The sequence below is a fragment of the Hemitrygon akajei genome, chromosome 4 (genome assembly GCF_048418815.1).
Source record: "Hemitrygon akajei chromosome 4, sHemAka1.3, whole genome shotgun sequence".
Taxonomy (NCBI): Eukaryota; Metazoa; Chordata; class Chondrichthyes; order Myliobatiformes; family Dasyatidae; genus Hemitrygon; species Hemitrygon akajei.
In genome coordinates, this window is record NC_133127.1 from 165,346,600 (window position 1) to 165,364,613 (window position 18,014).

Sequence of the window (18,014 nt, forward strand, 5' to 3'; positions counted from 1 at the left end):
TCTTAAGAGTGTTATGTGGATATAAATATATATCACTGTAAATAAATGAACAGTGTTTTAAACGAATCTGTTAGCTGAAAGCATTTTCTCCTTGGTAGAGAGAGGGAACCCACTGCTCAAACAGTGGGTATGGCAGCTAAACTCACCACAGAGAATAAACAGGGAAATAAACTAGTCTTTGAAGGTTGGGTAGTTACAGTATAATCTCCCTTTAGTGAGGGTACTCGTAGCTATTTATATCGAATTGGGCTGTAAGTCTTTGAGTTTAAAACTTCGCAGTCAGCAAATCCAATACCATCACACAGGGAGGTTGGTTACTGAATCTGACATTGCTCATTAATTGGGAATGGGAATGTAGGTGAGTTGGGTGGTATCTAAAATGGGAAATGCATCATTGACACATAAGGAATTTGTAACCAGAAGTGAATAAAATTCCCCTTCCAAATTCTGATGGCAACTTTGGAGTGATGCCTGGAATTCCAAAATACCAATGTCAAATGGCATTTCTTAAAATGAGTCCTCCAATAGCAACTTAACACTATCACATCTTGGAGCATTGGAGTTTGGAGTTCAATTCCAATATCCTCTGTAAGGAGTCGGCACATCCTCCCTGTGGAATGTATGGATGTTCTCCAGGTGCTCCAGTTTCCTCCTACAGTCTAAAGACATACCAGTTGGTAGGTTAATTGGCCATTGTGAATTGTCCTGTAATTAGCCTAGGGTTGAACTGGGAGTTGCTGGGGCAGCATGACTTGAAGGGCCCACTCCACACTGTATTTCCAGATTAAAAAATTAAAAAAAAACAACTTCAAAATGGTTCATAGCAAATAAGAAAGATTTGGGAGGCAATGGATCCCCTTCCCATCAGGAATATTAAAAAGATATTGATAATGTCTTCTTTAAATCTTGCAGCACAGTCATCAGAGCAGTGTTTTGCACAAACATCCCACACATGTAAACGCTTAAACAAGCATTCAACAAGTCTGTGACCCTGAAAATTATTTTGCTAGTTCTCCCTCAAATCTTCCTGAAACTTCTTACACCTTACTCTAAATTATTTCCCTATGTTATGGGAAATGTTACCTACCATCCACTGTATCCATGGTCCTCACTGTTTCTATGCCTCTGGGGCCACCCACCCCCATCCCCCTTCTCTCACTTAGCTTTCTCTGCTGCAAGGAAAACAAACCTAGTCTATCCATTCTCTCCTCATCCTAAGCAAAACCCTGGCTCATCTCCTTGGAACCCTCTGCTGTGCAATCACATCCTTCCAATAATATGGCAACCAAAACTGCAAACAGCACTGTAACTGTGGTCTATCCAGAGTTTTATAAAGTTGCACCATAACCTCCCTGCGCTGTCCCAGATAATGAAGTCAGAGAAAATAGAACATATAACAGTGCAGTGCAGGATTTTGACCCACGATTGCTCTGTCAACCACGATGGCAAACTAAACTAATCCCACCTGCCTGTCCATGTGTTACACATTGCCATGATCTGCTTCTACCACCTCCACTGCCATCATATTCCAGGTGCCTATCACCCACTGTGTAAAAAACTTGCCTCATGAATCTCCCTTGAACTTCTGCTTTCTTACTTTAAAACTGCGTGCTCTAGTACATGACATATCCATTCTCTGAAGAAGGCTGACCATCTCTCCTATCGATGCCTCTCGTACACTGCTGTCAGTCACTACTCAGCTTCTAACACGCCAGCAAAAATATTTCAAATTTGTCCAATACGAATTCATACTCCCCAATCCAGACATCATCCTGGTATACCTCTTCTGTAACCTCTCCAAAGTCTCCACGTTCTTTTTGTAATGTGATGACTAGAACCACACACTGTACACAACGGTTTGGCCCGAGAAAAACAATGATTTTCCAACTTTTCTGCTGAATGTCCCAACTGATGAGTGCAAGCATGCCATGTGCCCTCCCTACTACGAAATCCAGTTGTGTTGCTAATTTCAGGGAGTCATAGACTTGCACCTTGAGATTTCTCTATGCATCACTGCTCCCAAGGGTCCAACCATTTGCTGTATTTTTCTATCTTAAATTTGTACGTCCAAAATCCAATACCTTACACATGTCCAGATTAATTACCATCTGCCATTTCTCAGCCCAAATTTCCAACTGATCTATATCCCACTGAGCTGTTTGACAATGTTCCTCTCTTCCTGCATTTTTTGTGTATCTGCAGACTTGCTAATCAGTCACTTACATTTTCATTCAAATCATTTATCTACGTATTAAACAACAGAAGTCCCAGCACAGATCCTTATGGAATCCCACTGGTCACCAATGTCTAATCAGAGTAAAGTTCTCCAACACTACCCACTATCTTGAATGATCAAGCCAATTTTGAATCCAACTACCAACTCACTATGGATCCCATGTGAGTCAGTCTTCTAGATCAGCCTACCATGAGGGACCTTGTTAAATGTTTTACTAAGGTCCATGTAGAAAACATCTACTGCCTTACTTTCATCAATCACCTTCAGTACCTTTTCAAAAACCTCAATCAATCTTGTGAGACAGGATATCTTTCATACAAAGCTTTTTAACTATCCATGTCTTTCCAATTGTGAATAAATCTTGTCCTCCTAAATATTAACATATTCCAAAATAGCAACATACTCCTTGCTGACCCCACTATCATCCATTGCCTTTTACCTAAATAACAAACCAAAGTACTCATTCAATATGTTGTTGCCTTCCTGTAGATCCAGGGATAAATTCTCTTCTTTACCTTTGAGCAGAGCTACCCTTTCCCATGCTGTCCTCTTGATATTAAATATATGTGTAATATACCTTGGGAAGGCAAGCATTCCATACACCTTCGTCATTGCCTTTTCTACCTGTCCTGCCACCTTCAAGTACTTCTAGACTTATTCATCAAGGTCTTTCTATTCTTCATACTCTCTGAGGCTCAATTATTCATTGAATATACCACATGCTGTTTAGTCTTCTCATAATTAAATTCTATCTGCCATGCCTGTGCCCATCTTGTCAACTGATCAATATCATCCAATTTGTGTCAGAATCTTTTAGTTTCTTTGTTGTATAGGACATTGGTTCCTGAAACTGGGCCTCATTTTGCCCATTCTGTGTCATCACAATGGACATAAAATAGTCCAGTCTTCAACCTGATTTCTGGATCTGGAATCATAGAAGATGAGAGTCCTACTCAACTGAGTTCACAGGACTGGGAAGCACAAAACTGCACATGCAGTAAATCTGAAAAAAACCCAGAACATGTTGAAATTCTGAGCAGCATCTGTGAAGAGACTCACAGAGCTACCTTTTCAAGTTGGTATGTTTCCTCAGTTATCAGAAAAGGTAAAAGGGGAGGGATTTATGGAGGAGGACTAGCAGCAATGAAAGGAATGCTTATAAAGGGTGTAGACAAGAAGAATATATAATAAGAATTAGTGTCATTTTAGACATGATCATATTAATGACAGTACTGTAAACAGAGAGAGAGAGAAATAGAGACAGACAAAGGGAAAGTTAATTTGGTTCTCCCTCTTGAGAAGCTGCCTGACCTATTGGGTATTTACAGAACTTATTGATTTTATTACAAAATTTCAAAGACTGTGAATTCACCTCTTGGTTAAAAGAAATGTGAAGTACAACACTGGATATAAAGTGTGTTATATTGTCAGAAACATAGGTTGAGCATCTACTGAAATAAGCACATTAGCCTGAAAACAATTTATTGTTAATACATATGTAACTTTTCTTCAGAGCTAGACAAATAGCAGAGGTGAATACAACAGGTTGTCAAAAAAGTAGTGAATTGTTTTGAGTGCACAGTATTCACTGATGTAACTTACTCACTGCAAAAAAATAACTTTCGGCTGTAGTACAAGTTATATGTTACTATCAACATAAAATATGTCCTGCTTAAAAGATTAAAAATATATAGGAAAGATTTTTATGATAACATATCAATAAATTTTGGGTCCAACCTCTGTCAGATGGGAATATGCTGAAGGACTCAGCATCGTGGCTACAAAATGTACCTTACCATTCATGCCGAACCTCAAGAGAATCCTCTGCCTTTCTGTTTTCCTAAAACATGTTTCACATGGTTTTATCCTCTGTTGGGGGAGGGGAGGTGTTGGTTGATGATGAGGTGGGGGCTGGGGGCTGTAAATCCCAAACCAAAATTTCCTTAACTTTGGCAGCCATTACACTGGGTGAAAGAAGATGTTCTAGCCTTGCTGAGATCTACTTTGAAACCTGCATCTAGAAACTTTCATGATGTGTGGAAGCTCGCATCCATACCCAATGCTGTTAGCATGTTTACTGGGATAAATGCAATTTTCCTTCAAATCATTAGCAACTACTTAGAGGTGTTCAAAACAGCACAACATTGTGAGAACGTGAACTAGGGAATCTCCCAGGACCCTGAGGTAGTACATCCTGGAAATCAGAGCAAATCATAAACTTAAGAGATTCTGCAAATACTGGAAATCCAGAGTAACACAGGAAGTCAGGCAACATCTATGGAGAGGAAATAAAGAGATGACGTTTTGGTCCGAGACCCTTCATCAGGGCAATTAAGGCATATAGTAGGTTCATGTGTTCACAGTCTTCCCAAGTCTTATTCTCACTTCTCTGAAATTCAGGTCACTTCCTTATTAATGACTATACTTCTGCTAACTGTCCTGTGTCTCCTAATTATGTTAGTCTATGATCAATCAATAGGAGCTGCAATTGGACTAAGAAGAATTGCCTGACAGCTTGCTTTCTCTCCTTTCCCTCGGCCTCACATCTTAAGGTGAATGATAGATTTCAGACGAACTATCAGATATGGAAATAATGCTGCTTTTCTGCAGCTTTATTCCTACAACTGTGATAATTCTGTAAGTGAACTGATTTGAAATGCTGTGGAGACTACGTTGCCAAGGCTACCAAATAATTACTAGATCATGATAAGAAATTTGTTCCAGACACATTTAATTATAAACATTGATCCATCAAAGAAAATTCCAGAACTTCCTGTTCTGTCTCTCACTGGCTTAACAGAATCTGTGCATTTCTATTACAATACATACATTTAGGTCAGTACCTTTGTACTGCATCCTGAATGTGTGGGTGGCTCTAAAATTATTTACCATTCCTGCACTTGCCTATGTATTTGAGGGAGCAAATTAAACCAGTTGTAACGATACACAGGAGAGGCTTCATTCCAAATTAATGGCAATGCAATAAAACTGCTGAACTGCATGGAGACTGGGTGACCTTCAGCAGTATTTCACTGTAAGTTTCTCCTTGAAACCAGTCCCTTGGGATTATGAAATCACGAGTGAACTACAGAACGTCAGCTACATTCATTTGTCCCTTTAGACAGGAGGACCTCAACATTAAACTGCTCTCCACCAGAATCTGACTACATAGCTTTGTTCTCACTCGTTCATAAAGGGAAACATTGGATTACAATCTTGACTAAATAATGTTGATCCTTCTGAATGTTTGATTATATTGGCAACATTAAACATTACACTGCACATACTTCTACATTTTCATTTCTTATTCAGTCTTTTGAAGGGAAGCATTTTAAACTCCGGCTATCAACATAATGACCTACGGTATTTAATCATGTACTTAATCTGATTATTGAGAGAACAAAATAAAATATTTTTTATATAACATGTTACACAATTTTCAGATAGATGATCAGCAACATTTTTTAAACAGTCCACAACTACAAAAGCATTTTTATATTGCTACATAATAATTTAATTGCTAATTTTCTGATGGCTGAGTTGAAGGTCAGTTCCATAAGAACATGATAATTTAGAGGGGTAGGAAATGCTTATAAGGCAACTCAAGCCTGCCATTCAATATCATCGTACATCTATCTCTTTCATTTCTGGCCTAATCTCTTTTCACTCCCTCTGTGTCCAGTAATCTATTTATATTAAACATTATGAAAGATCAAACATTTCAGATCTACTTTGGCATTCAAGGCCCTTGCAAGTCTCATTTGCATGGCAGGAGTTTCCTTACGCGCCTGCTGCCAAATTGGACACTACATGCTGTTGACATAACACTGTCCAGCAGCTCCAAGTATTTGCATGCCACTGTCATAGGCACAGAGATTCAAATTGTGGGAATAGTCTGTTGGCACATGAAATACCCTTATTGATCAGGTTTATTTTAAAAGTTCTCGAAGAACATAAATATACAGAGCTATGCAATAAATATTTAATTTTCTGTAAAATGTTAATGCAGCTTAAAAATACTTATTTTAACACAGCCAATTTTCTATTCTGATATCTATTTTCTTATTTAATGTTATAGGTTACATTTCACTCTTTGAAGTACACTGCCTAAAAAAGTCCTATGTACATTGAGGCATTGTTCTTTTTTGAATTGTGTTCTGGGGTGAATAATGTTCATGACAGGAAGATTTCAGTTGTGTCATCTTGTGAAAATTTTCTTTGACATTGCTTGTTTTTACGAGCTGAATACCCTCCTCTATTTTATGTTTGGAAACCATTTCCACATAACTCGGCAGTCTTTGGAAATAATGCTGTTCTGCAGAGCAATAACTGGGTAATTCCATCAGTATGAAAAGTTGGTGGCAATTGGGGGTGGGAAGTGCGGAGCAGTGGGGATTCTGGAAATGGTTTGTAAGAGTAATTTGACAGTGTGGAAGTACCTAGCACCTAAACAATGTGTGAATCATGGAGAGACTCTGACAGCAGTTAGGCTGTATAGAAATGAGGCAGGGGTAAACAGCCAGTTGAAAGTAGACAAATGTAAATGGAAAACATGGGTATTTTGAATGAACTAATTATACAAATACTCAACATGAACTAGAAGTGACAGTAGACAAAACAGAGTAAGTATATCCACAAGGCCACTTGTTCTGGATTGGATGCTGTTGGTTACAATTCCAAGTATTGTCAGAATGCCACAGACAAGCATTCCGGAGTTTATCCAGTTCCAGCTCCAATTCCTTAATGCGGAATGTTAGAAGCTGCAGCTAAATGCATTTCACGTGGTTGTAGCCGTCAGGGACACGGAAGTTCTTCTTGCCGCAGGAGGAGCATTCAACTATCCTGCCTGGCATCTCTAGTGTCCTAACTGAGTAGATAGAAAGAAGAGAAGGGAAAAAAATCTAACTGGAGCTTTTCTTTTCTTTGCTTTCTCTGACTGAACCCTCTCTTTGCTGAAGAGCTGAAAACTCAAAATCACCTCTCTGACTCTCTCCACTCAGACAGTAGCCGCTATGCTTTCCCCTGCCTTCCTTGAATTTCCTCTCGCTGATCACACCCAAATGCGGATTGGTGGCTGTTCAAAGCTTAATCGTGCTGCCATGATCCACTGCTGCCTTTTTCTACTGAGGCAGCAGACTTGGGTGAAATTCCCTCCTCCCTAATTTCCGATATCCGTATTGGTCGTTGGCCAAAGCTCAATTTATCAGATCAATCACTAATTATGATCAATTTCCAAACATATAAGCATTCTTATTTTAGAAACTGTTCACAGACCAGCTGTCCAACACAGGTGTCCTTAAAATTCATAGAAAAGCTGAAATCAAAGCAAGAACAATACACATCTTGTTTACTGATGACCAAAACAAGCAGAGAAGTGAAGAAATGACTGATGCCTGCGTAAAGTATGACTGCAGTCAGCTTTAGAATTCACCTGTTCTCCAAATAATCAGAAGTAGAATTGCAACTGTGCATAACTAGTTAAGCTAACTTTTAATTTTTATACTGAAATAATGGTTACATTATCAAGAATTTACAATCTATTAATATATTTGTTACAATAGAGCAAAAGGATCTTGATTCCTCATTGAGGGTTATGTTATGACTTACATTTTCTATTTATTGTTTTTAGTTCCAAATGGAAATTATTTCATGACGTGACAATTTCTCATCTCAAGTTTTCATCACCTCGTACATGTGTCATGTTTTTAGGCTAGCAGATAAATCTCCCACTATCTATTGGTAACAAAGAGAGCCTACTGATTGTTGGTGTCCAACTTTTTTTTATCCACCATCAGTACTTATTACAGCTTGCTTGCTAATAAAATTGAGTAAAATGTGTAACATTTGTAATCTCCTACACCTATCAGTATTGATTGAAACCTGACCTTGGACAATAGTTCCTTACTGCCTGGTTTTTTTAGTTCCTTTTCATCTACTTAATACATTGTTTTTAAAGGAGCAAAATGATCTCATGATATCTTAAGATGCCATGTATTGCTGTATCCCAGAACTATTGACAATCACAGCAGTTAGTTTTTCACCACATTCACAAAGATTGGCAAGGGCATTCAAGGACTACTCTCTACTGCAATGCAGCATCATTTAGCAGCCGCTTGCAACCTCATCAGCTTAACTCCAGTACATCAGCATTCCAACACCTTCTTTGATTAGCATTCAGTTCTAGTCACCATTGTCATCTCTAGCAATCATTCAGATTGAGGTAAAATAATGAACATACCAACTGCTTGAATATAATTCTAGGAAGCTTATTTATTTTGGTAATATTTCTTGGTTTTAATATACAGTTGTGAGGTAAGTTTTTAGGATGCAAAGAAAGCTTGTGCAATTTCTGCAATTTTCACATTCTGATTGTGAGCAAGTATCCATTAGACACTAGGGAGATTACATAAATGTAATTATGTAGCGTGAATTCCATTAATCCTGTTTCCTTTCAGTATCAGCATGGATGATTTATACTAATAGGGAGGAATTAAGTCATTCACATTTTTACATAATGCCATACACTCTCAGTTACACACTGTGTAATAAATGGTCCTATTGTGCATAGACCACAATGATATTATTTTCCCTTCTATACAATTAGCTCATAATGATATTTCAAACACCTGCGTGGTATATGTATTACTTTGTATTTTAGGAAATGTTCTATTCTTCAATTATCAATAAAGTTCTTTCCCTTGCTAACCTGGCAATGCCAAACATCAGGATCAGGATCAGAATCAAAATCAGGTTGATTATTACCACCTTATATGATGCTAAATCGGATGCTTTGGGCCTCAGTACAGCGCAACAACATTAAAATCACCATCAAAAGAAATAAATCGTTCAAAAAGAAAGAATAATGAGATGGTGTTCATGGGTTCATTGACCATTCAGAAATCTGGTAAGAGAGGGGAAGAAGCTGTTCCCGAATCGCTACGTCTGGGTCTTCAAGCTTCTGTACCTCATATCTAAGAGTAGCAGCAAGAAGAGGGCATGTCCCGGATGAAGAGAGTCCTTAATACTGGGGGCCATCTTCTTGAGGCTCTGCCTCGTGAAGATGTCCTCAATAGTGGGGAAGGTGGTGTCCATGAGGGAGCTGGTTGAGTCTGCAACCCTCCTCAGCCTCTTGCGACCCTGTGCACTGGAGCCTCCACACCAGGCTTTGAAATCACCAGTCACAATTCAGAAATTTGCAAGTGTCTTTGGTGATATGCCAAAACTGACCAAACTCCAAATGAAGAAGAGCCACACTGGCCTGCCTTCTTGGTGATTACAACAACGTATCGTGCCCAGGAGAGATCAAAGTCAAAGTCATCAGAAAATTTATTATTAAAGTACATATATGTCACAATATACAACCCCGAGATTCATTTTCTTGTGGCCATACACAGTAAAACCAAGAAACAAAATGGAATCAGTGTAAGACCGCACCCAACAGGATGGACAAACATCAATGTGCAATAGACAACAGACTGCGCAAATACAAAAGCAAAAAAAGAAATAATAATAATAAAACATGAATAAACAATAAATATTGAGAACATGAGATAAAAAGTCCTTGAAAGTGAGTCTATCGGTTGTGGGAACAATTCAGTGATGGAGAGTAAAGTTATGCCCTCTGGCTCAACAGCCTAATGGTTGAAGGGAAATAACTGTTCCTGAACCTGGTTGTGTGGGGCCTGAGGCTCCTGTATCTCGGAGAACATCCTTCAGGAGGATGAACCCACGAAAAGCATCCGGCCCAGATAGGGTACCTGGTTGAGTGCTAAGGACCTGTGGTGATCAACAGGTTGGATTGTTCACTGATATCCTTTACCTCTGAGGTACCCACCTGCTTCAAGCAGGCTTAAATTATACCAATGCCTAAGGAGATTGTGGTAACCTGCCTCAATGACTATCATCCAGTAGCACTTACACCCACAGTGATCAAGTATTTTGAGAGGTCGGTAAAGAAACATATTAACTCTTGCCTGATAAGCAACTTGGATCCACTTTTGCCTACAGTTTGCCTACCAGCACAACTATTCCACAGTAGAAGCCATTTCATTAGCTCCTCACTCAACCCTGGAAATTTCCGGATAGCAAAGATGCTCTTTGTTGACTACAGCTCAGCATTCAGTACTACCATCCCCTCAAAACTAATCAGTAAACTTCAAGGCCTTGACTTCAATACTTCCTTGTGTAAATTGATTCTCAATTTCCTCACTTGCAAACCCCAGTCAGTTCGGATTGGTAATAACATTTCCTACACAATCTCCATCAGCACAGGTGCATAACAAGGTTGTGTTCTTAGCCCCTGCTCTACACACTTCACACTTATGACTGTGGGGCTAAGCACAGCCACAATACCATAGTTAAGTTTGCTGATGACCTCACTGCTCGGCCGAATCAAAGATGGTGATGAATAGCATATAGGAGGAAGATTAAAAATCTGGCTGAGTGGTGCTACAACAGCAACATCTTACTCAATGTCAGCACGACCAAGGAGATAATAATTGACTTCAGGAGAAGGAAGCTGAGATTTGAGCCATTTCTCAATGGGGGATTGGAGGTGGAGAGGGCCAGTAACTTTACTAGAGGGCCTGGTATGGAAACACCAATGCTTTTGAATAGAAAATCCTACCAAAGTTAATGGATATGGCCCTGTCCAACACAGGTAAAGCCCTCCCACTATTGAGCATGTATATGCTGTTGCAGGAAAGCACCATGGATCATCAGAGACCCCCACCACCCGGGTCATGCCCCCTTCTTGCTGATGCCATCAGGATGAAGGTGCAGGAGCCTCAGGACTCACACCATCAGGTTCAGGAACAGTTATTACCCCTCAATCATCAAGCTCTTGAACCAGAAGAAATAACTTCACTCAATTGCACTCCCCCATCACTGAATTGTTGACATAACCTGTGGACTCACTTTCAAGGACTCTTCATCTCATATTCTTGATATTTACTGCTTATTTATTATAATAATTATTATTATTTTTGTATTTGTTCAGTTTGTTGTCTTTTGCATGCTGCTTGTCCACCCTGTTGTGCAGACTTTCACTGATTCTATAATGGCTATTGAATTCATTGAATATGCCCGGAAGAAAATGAATCTCAGAGTTGTATATGGGGACATACAATAAATCAACATTGATAATAAATTTATTTTGATCTTTGAACATTCCTGATGGCAGCAGCATGGAGAGGGTAAGACCTGGATGGCGGGTGTCCTTGATGATGGATGCTGCTTTCATACAACAGCATTCCGAGTAGATGAGGGCTTTATCCATGATGGACTGGGCCATTTCCACTACTTTTTGTAGGATTTTCCATTCAAACTGACCCTCCTGTTTTTACCCCATACAAGCCCAATGTGGTTTGTTGGTGTTGCATTTCAATGTTGTAAATGTCGTTTCTACTGAAGTTATCTTTTCTTCAGTGTAAGTTCTTATTTGGATACCAGCAGAATTCAGTTGAGTATCTTTCAAAATTTGTTCAAACTCATTTTGTGGAATGACTGAAACAGCCAAGCCAGTGTCTGATTCCATTTTAATTAATTTGCCATTCACTCCTGGTGTAAGCCATATTGCATGTCTATTGATACTTTTCACATTATAAATATCAAGGCTACCCAGTCCTGTATCACTCTCACCATTATCAGAGTTTTCATCAACAGCATGGAGACTAATGCTCTTTATGAAACTGCAGCTGGACTTTTCATCTTTTTCTCTTCCCTGTGCAATGAATTTATTTTTGTCTGCCTGACATGCTCTTTGTATGTGACCTACTTTGTTGCAGTTTTTTTTGCAAATTTTGCCTTTAAATTTGCAGTGGTCTAGTGTATGTAAGCCTCTGCCACAATAATAGCACAATTTGTTCAGCCAGAAAGGTTTATGTTTAGACTTGCAATTTTGTTCACGCTCACTTTCATTCCTGACTACAAACCAATTGTGTCTTTGTCTGCAGTTTCCATTGATACAGTGATTTCAATTGCTCTATTAAATGTGAGTTGTGCTTCAGTTAGGAACTGTATTTGAATGCTTTCTTGTAAGATTCCACAAAATGTATTATTTCTCAGATAATCAAATAAATTAAATCTAATGCATTGAGGAGTCAACAATGGTTTCAGCTCGAAACATTCCCGCATTCCATTCACAACGTTAGCAAAGCTCATTTCAGCTGGTTTGGTTGGAGAAGTCAAACTTCTATGCAATTGTATGATCTTCCATCTATTGCACTTAGCAAAACTGGCACTTGTTTCTCATTGGCTATTTGATTTGCTTCAAAATACTGTTCAATATGCTCAGCATATAAAATTCAGTTATTTCTTGTGCAATTGAAGACATCCATATTTCTGATGTAGCCAGCCATTTCTGCTTTTTACTTATTATTATGTGGTACTCACTGTTTATGAACTCATGAATTTTGTCCAGTTTCTGACTTCTTTTTTAACTTGACCATTTTTCACTCCTTGCGAAGAAAAAAAAACGTGTTGCACCCTTTCCCAAGACGGATGTCTTGCTGCACTTCAACAGATAGGTAGTCATCTCAGGTTCATTTAAAAACTTATTCATTGCCACTGTTATGTTTTGTAACTCCAAAACTAATTGGAAGAAAAACACAGAAGATCAGGAAAAAGGCGTATTCTTTGTTTTTACTGTGGTGAGGTGTGCACATTTGACATGGTGGTGTGATGATGTATGCCAATCATGTACCTTTACATATAACCTAGAATGAATTATGTAGACAACAAAGAATGCTTAATCAAACAATATATTTACATTATTACTCAAAAGACTGAAATATTAGATACACAACAGTCCACCTGGGTACCAATGTAGTTGACTGGTTCCTGAATTCATGCCATAATCTGCTGAAGGTTTATCCTTGACACCCTCCTTTCCCTCCACCACAAGCTGCCTCAATGTAACATTATCACAAAATGTGGCTTTGTTTTGTTCACAAGTATCCCCGCTTATCCCATCACAGTCATAAAACTTCCTGCTACATTCGTCAGCATCACTATTGGCTAAGCAAAGCATTCACTCAGTTAAACATTTGGACTAAACTTCTACAACCCTCTGGCTAGAAAACTCAAAAAATTCACTATCCTTAGTCCTAAATAAGTCCTAAATTTCCTCCTGCCTATTTTAAGATTAAAAAAATATATTCTTTTTTAGTCAGGAAGACCAACATGGTGTTTCAGGATCAATTTGATCAGCCTTCCACATCTGGCCCAAGTGCGTGCAGGTAGACAGCAACTGGAGCGGGGATCCACCCAATGTCCAGTGCATATGTATACGCATTTCAACTAATACATCAATGGTTTATAAAACATTTTTACAAATTTACTTTGCTTTAGAGAAAGAAAGTTTGAATACAAATTACCAAAAAAAAAAAAATCCAAAACCTTACCACAATACTAAAACATACCTAATTCCAAGAGAAGTGAACACCTCTGGCAGTGCTGGTACTGAAACAGGGCCACCTTGGAGAGGTAGTAAACACTAAGTTCTAAAGTTACCAGGCTACCTTCTTTCAACTATCAAATGTCAATGTTTCTAAACAACTTAATGATTATGATTAGTTAATTGTAAACCTTTATTTAGAGCTGGAGTGACAGCTGAGTAACCTGAACTGTTTGGGAATGTTTGCACGGGAGGGCGTTTGGACTGACTGGGAAGTTAGCTATTGAAGTGTTGACATTCTTCTGAATGTCTGCCATCCACAATGGGATAAGTTAAAATAATCTGTGGCGATTTGCTTCACTCATCACTTGGTACATTAGATTCAAATTGCAGATTTTGCCATGTGAGATGCTGGGATGAGAAGCAGCAGGAGGTCACTGTGAATAATAACCCTCTTGGCCTATGGTGGATTGTAACTCAGCACTGTGGCTCTGTGAATTGTATAGTTATTTGGTTGCAAGCAATTTATTAGAAACTGTAAATAGGCAATGAATTCAGAATTAGATTTATTTATCTAGATTATTTAGAGATGCAACACGATAACAGGCCCTTCCGGCCCAATGAGCCCAGGTTGCCGAAGTACACCCATGTGAACAATTAACCTACTAACCTATATGTCTTTGGAATGTGGGAAGAAACTGAGCATCTGGTGGAAACCCCACGCAGTCATGGGATGAATGGACACACTCCTTACAGACAACGGTGGAATTGAACCTGGGGCACTGGCGCTGTAATAATGTGATGCTAACCACTATGCTACCGTGCCACAACAAATTATCACTGACATATGTTGTCAAATTTGTAGTTTTGAAGCAGCAGTACAATATATAAAAGTTTACTCTAAGTTACAATAAGAAATATTTAAAAATAGATAAATGATGTAAAAAAGTGACATTCAGATATCTGATAGTTTTCCTAAAACAATGGGTATGTGTCTTCAGAATCAGAATCACTGGCATATGCTACAGAAGCTCCTGTACCTCCTTGCTGATGGTAGTAATGAGAAAAGGGTAATATGCAAAGCTGTGTGTCATTTTTCTTTCACTTAATTGTGATATAGCAGGTAGAACAAACAGCAGAATATTGACTATTACAACAGTAAGTTTCTTCAGTTTTGTTGTGAGTTGTTTAAAACTTGAGAGCATTGGAGATGTTATAAAATGCTTACCGGTAGTTGTTTAAACAGGCTCAAACCCTCAACATACTGCACTTGCTTGCTGAAAGGTTAAAATTTAAAAAAATAATTGTGAAAAGTACTAGAGGATTTTCTTCCTCACAAATTCTATTCTATTTGATCATCTGGCATCATGTTTTTGTGTGTCCCATATTCAAACTTTAATGAAAAACTGACCAATCAAATACAAATACAAGATATTCTGCAGATATTAGAAAATTTGAGCAATATACAGAAAATTCTGGAGCAGCTCAACATGTCAGGCAGAATCTGTGAGTCCTGATGAAGAGTCTCAGTCTAAAACATTGACTGTTTATTCCCCTCCATAACTGCTACCTAACTTGCAGAGTTCCTCCAGAATATATTCAAATATTGGGAAGGAACCATGTGAGTTCAATGTATTCTGTTATTCTCATTCCCCATCCTCTGTGTCTGAACTTTAACACACAGAGAACATCCTGAGTTGTCCAAAGGCATCCAGCCCATCAATGAATGCTACCTGCAGTGTGTGCCATCCACAAAAAGCACTAACAATATTTGCCCAAACTGCTGCAATAATGCCTCCCACACCCATATCCTGAATGCCAAGAATATCAAGGGTAGCAGGTGCACAGGAACACTTGCAATTTCACACCAACCTGATTTAATATTGGTTTTCATTGATGCTGGATCTAAACTGTGGAACCTTTTGCCTGTGGCACTGGAGGAGTACTTTCTACAATAGGGCTGCAGCGGGTTCACCTTTGCCTTCTTGGGGGCAATCAGGCCTTAAATGCAGGCCTTTCCAGAAGTATTAAAATGAAATAAAACAAAACTACTACTATTAAACCACTAGCCATTATTGAGGAGAAAACTGGATTCGATTATGTCAAATTTCCAGAGGTATTCACACTGTGAGGCCCACTACTCCCCATAACAATACTGAATGCTGAAAGCGTAACTGAGTTGCCATTGCCCAGCATAGCTCTGGTGTTAATTAAGAGATATGCGTTAAAAGTGCTTTTCCATTTGTATCTCATTTGACTATTTCCAGCGTTCGTGCAGACACAATGCCAGAGAAAAATCCTGGAGAAATTCGCCAGGATGACTGCCAGCAGCCAGTAGTGGGATTGGAGAAGTAGCCTGATAAAAGTAGTTATAGAAGTTCCTAGAGTGTACAATGTTATATGAAGACTGAGACAGGAGATAACTTCATCGGTACTAGGCATAAGGATACTTTGAACATGCCCAAGGTTCCTTTATGTTTATGGTATTTAAGTTTTGTGTTCATTTTGGGCAGGCGGGGTTTGTTAGCTGTGGTTGGCAGCTCATCTAGAAGAACGAAAACTCTGATCTCAAACCTCCGCTGTCTTACAGCTATATCCACTCATGGAGAAGGCTTCGGGAGTAAACTCCAAGGGAAAAATTCAGAGCTGCAGCCCCTAAGGCAGTCTCACATTGAGTTCAATGTTGACTGGCAACTCTTACAATGTGGCTGGTTCCAAGCTGTATCGGTCTCTGCTGTTCCTTTGGGTTCATCAGATGCGTGGAGAGGCGGAGCTTGCTACTTGGGCAACAGCTTGTTCTCCATATTGCACTGCCCAGGATTGGGTATCTAGGACGCAGTATCCATGGTGAACTCTGACTGACGGTGGCCTCATTAAGGTGAGATTGAGTAAATGAAACTCCAGCCCTTTAGGGCATTGATTGTAAGTATTGCACATCCCCAGGAATGGTGTAGCCCAGTGGGTGCAGAGATGCCTCTACTCCAATCAACCCCTGAAAATCAAACTATCTGTGTTAGTATGAGACTTCTATTTTCAATCTTTTACAGTATTCCTATGGCCTTTCTGAATGAAATTGTCAATTAACTTATCACCATGGGTCCAAAACACAGTGCAATAACTGAGTTGGTCTGAAAGGGAAGAAATAGATTGAGAGAGCCCAAATTCCTTTCATATAACATTGCTTTGCAAGCAGATAGGGAATCCAATCTGCTTAATCAGTCTAAGCTCGAGTTTAAATCTGAATCTTAAAGTGTTCGTTCACTCTTGTGCAGAATCGATCATATCTGTTTCTCATGATCATGATCAGATTGTCCACAACAACCTCTTTAATGAAACATGACTTATTAATTCCCATAATAGAAATGAATCATACAGTATAATTCACTGCTGAATTTCTTCAAGCGGAAATAGGGTGTCACTGCTCAAACTTGAAAGTTCGAGCATCAATAATCACACAAAATATTTTGCAATTGCCGGAGGTTGAACTTATGTAAAGCTCACAATGGTTAAGAGATTGCCTACATTGGACAACTAAATAAAATAAGACTGCTTGCCTGCATAGGTCAATCTATCCAAAGCCAGAAATACTGTACATGGAATTACCAGCAGCACACGTCATCACCTCTGGCACTTTGCTCCTCCAGCTAGGGAGCAAATTTACCTCTAACTGCGTTGATCTGTTCCTTTGGCAGCAATGCCATTGTTACGTTTCAGCCCTGCCTCTGAAGGCAGTGATTTTAGATAAATGGAGTGCAAATAAGTGTAAAGCAGCTAAGATTTGTGTAGTCAATAATGTTACTACATACAACAGGCAAGTTAAACTACTGGATGTACTTTGTCCTCTTCCTATTAATTTATTTACTATGTGAGATCATAAGGTAAACATACAACACAGAATCTGTGCAAAAGGTCCCCGAAAGCTGTCCAGCATATGTAGTACCAGGATATAGATACTGAAGGAGCACAGGAAACACTGAAATAATTTTTGTCTTCCAAAAGCAAATGAAAAAAAAATCCACCAGTTTAACTCGGTTAAAATGGCACAAAAAAAATCCTGTCCTGATTCTGTCAGGCTGGAAATTATTCTAGACTTTGGATCATTTAAAACACAGAAGTATTTTCTATAAATTGCAGTATTCATTCTGTAAATTAGGACCATGCCAGTACCTTCTTTTATGAACTATGAAGTGTCAAATTAAGACATTTCTATCTTAAAAATAAACAAATAAATTCAATGTGCTGCAATTCAATAATTAATTTCAATCATTTCCACCAAAATGGCAACTTAGGTAAACATGAAAAAGAAAGGCAAATCTAGAATTGTCTAGAGCCTTCTAGTCTTAAAATGCTTTCCAACCCGTAGTCTAACAGAAAACAACATTT

At 38.8% G+C, this 18,014-nt stretch overlaps 1 protein-coding gene across 4 annotated transcripts in view; it reads right to left on the reverse strand.

Annotated features, from left to right (window-relative positions):
* stard13b (StAR related lipid transfer domain containing 13b) overlaps positions 1–18,014 on the reverse strand; it is a 426,906-nt gene that overhangs the window by 226,544 nt on the left and 182,348 nt on the right. The window lies entirely within an intron of this gene.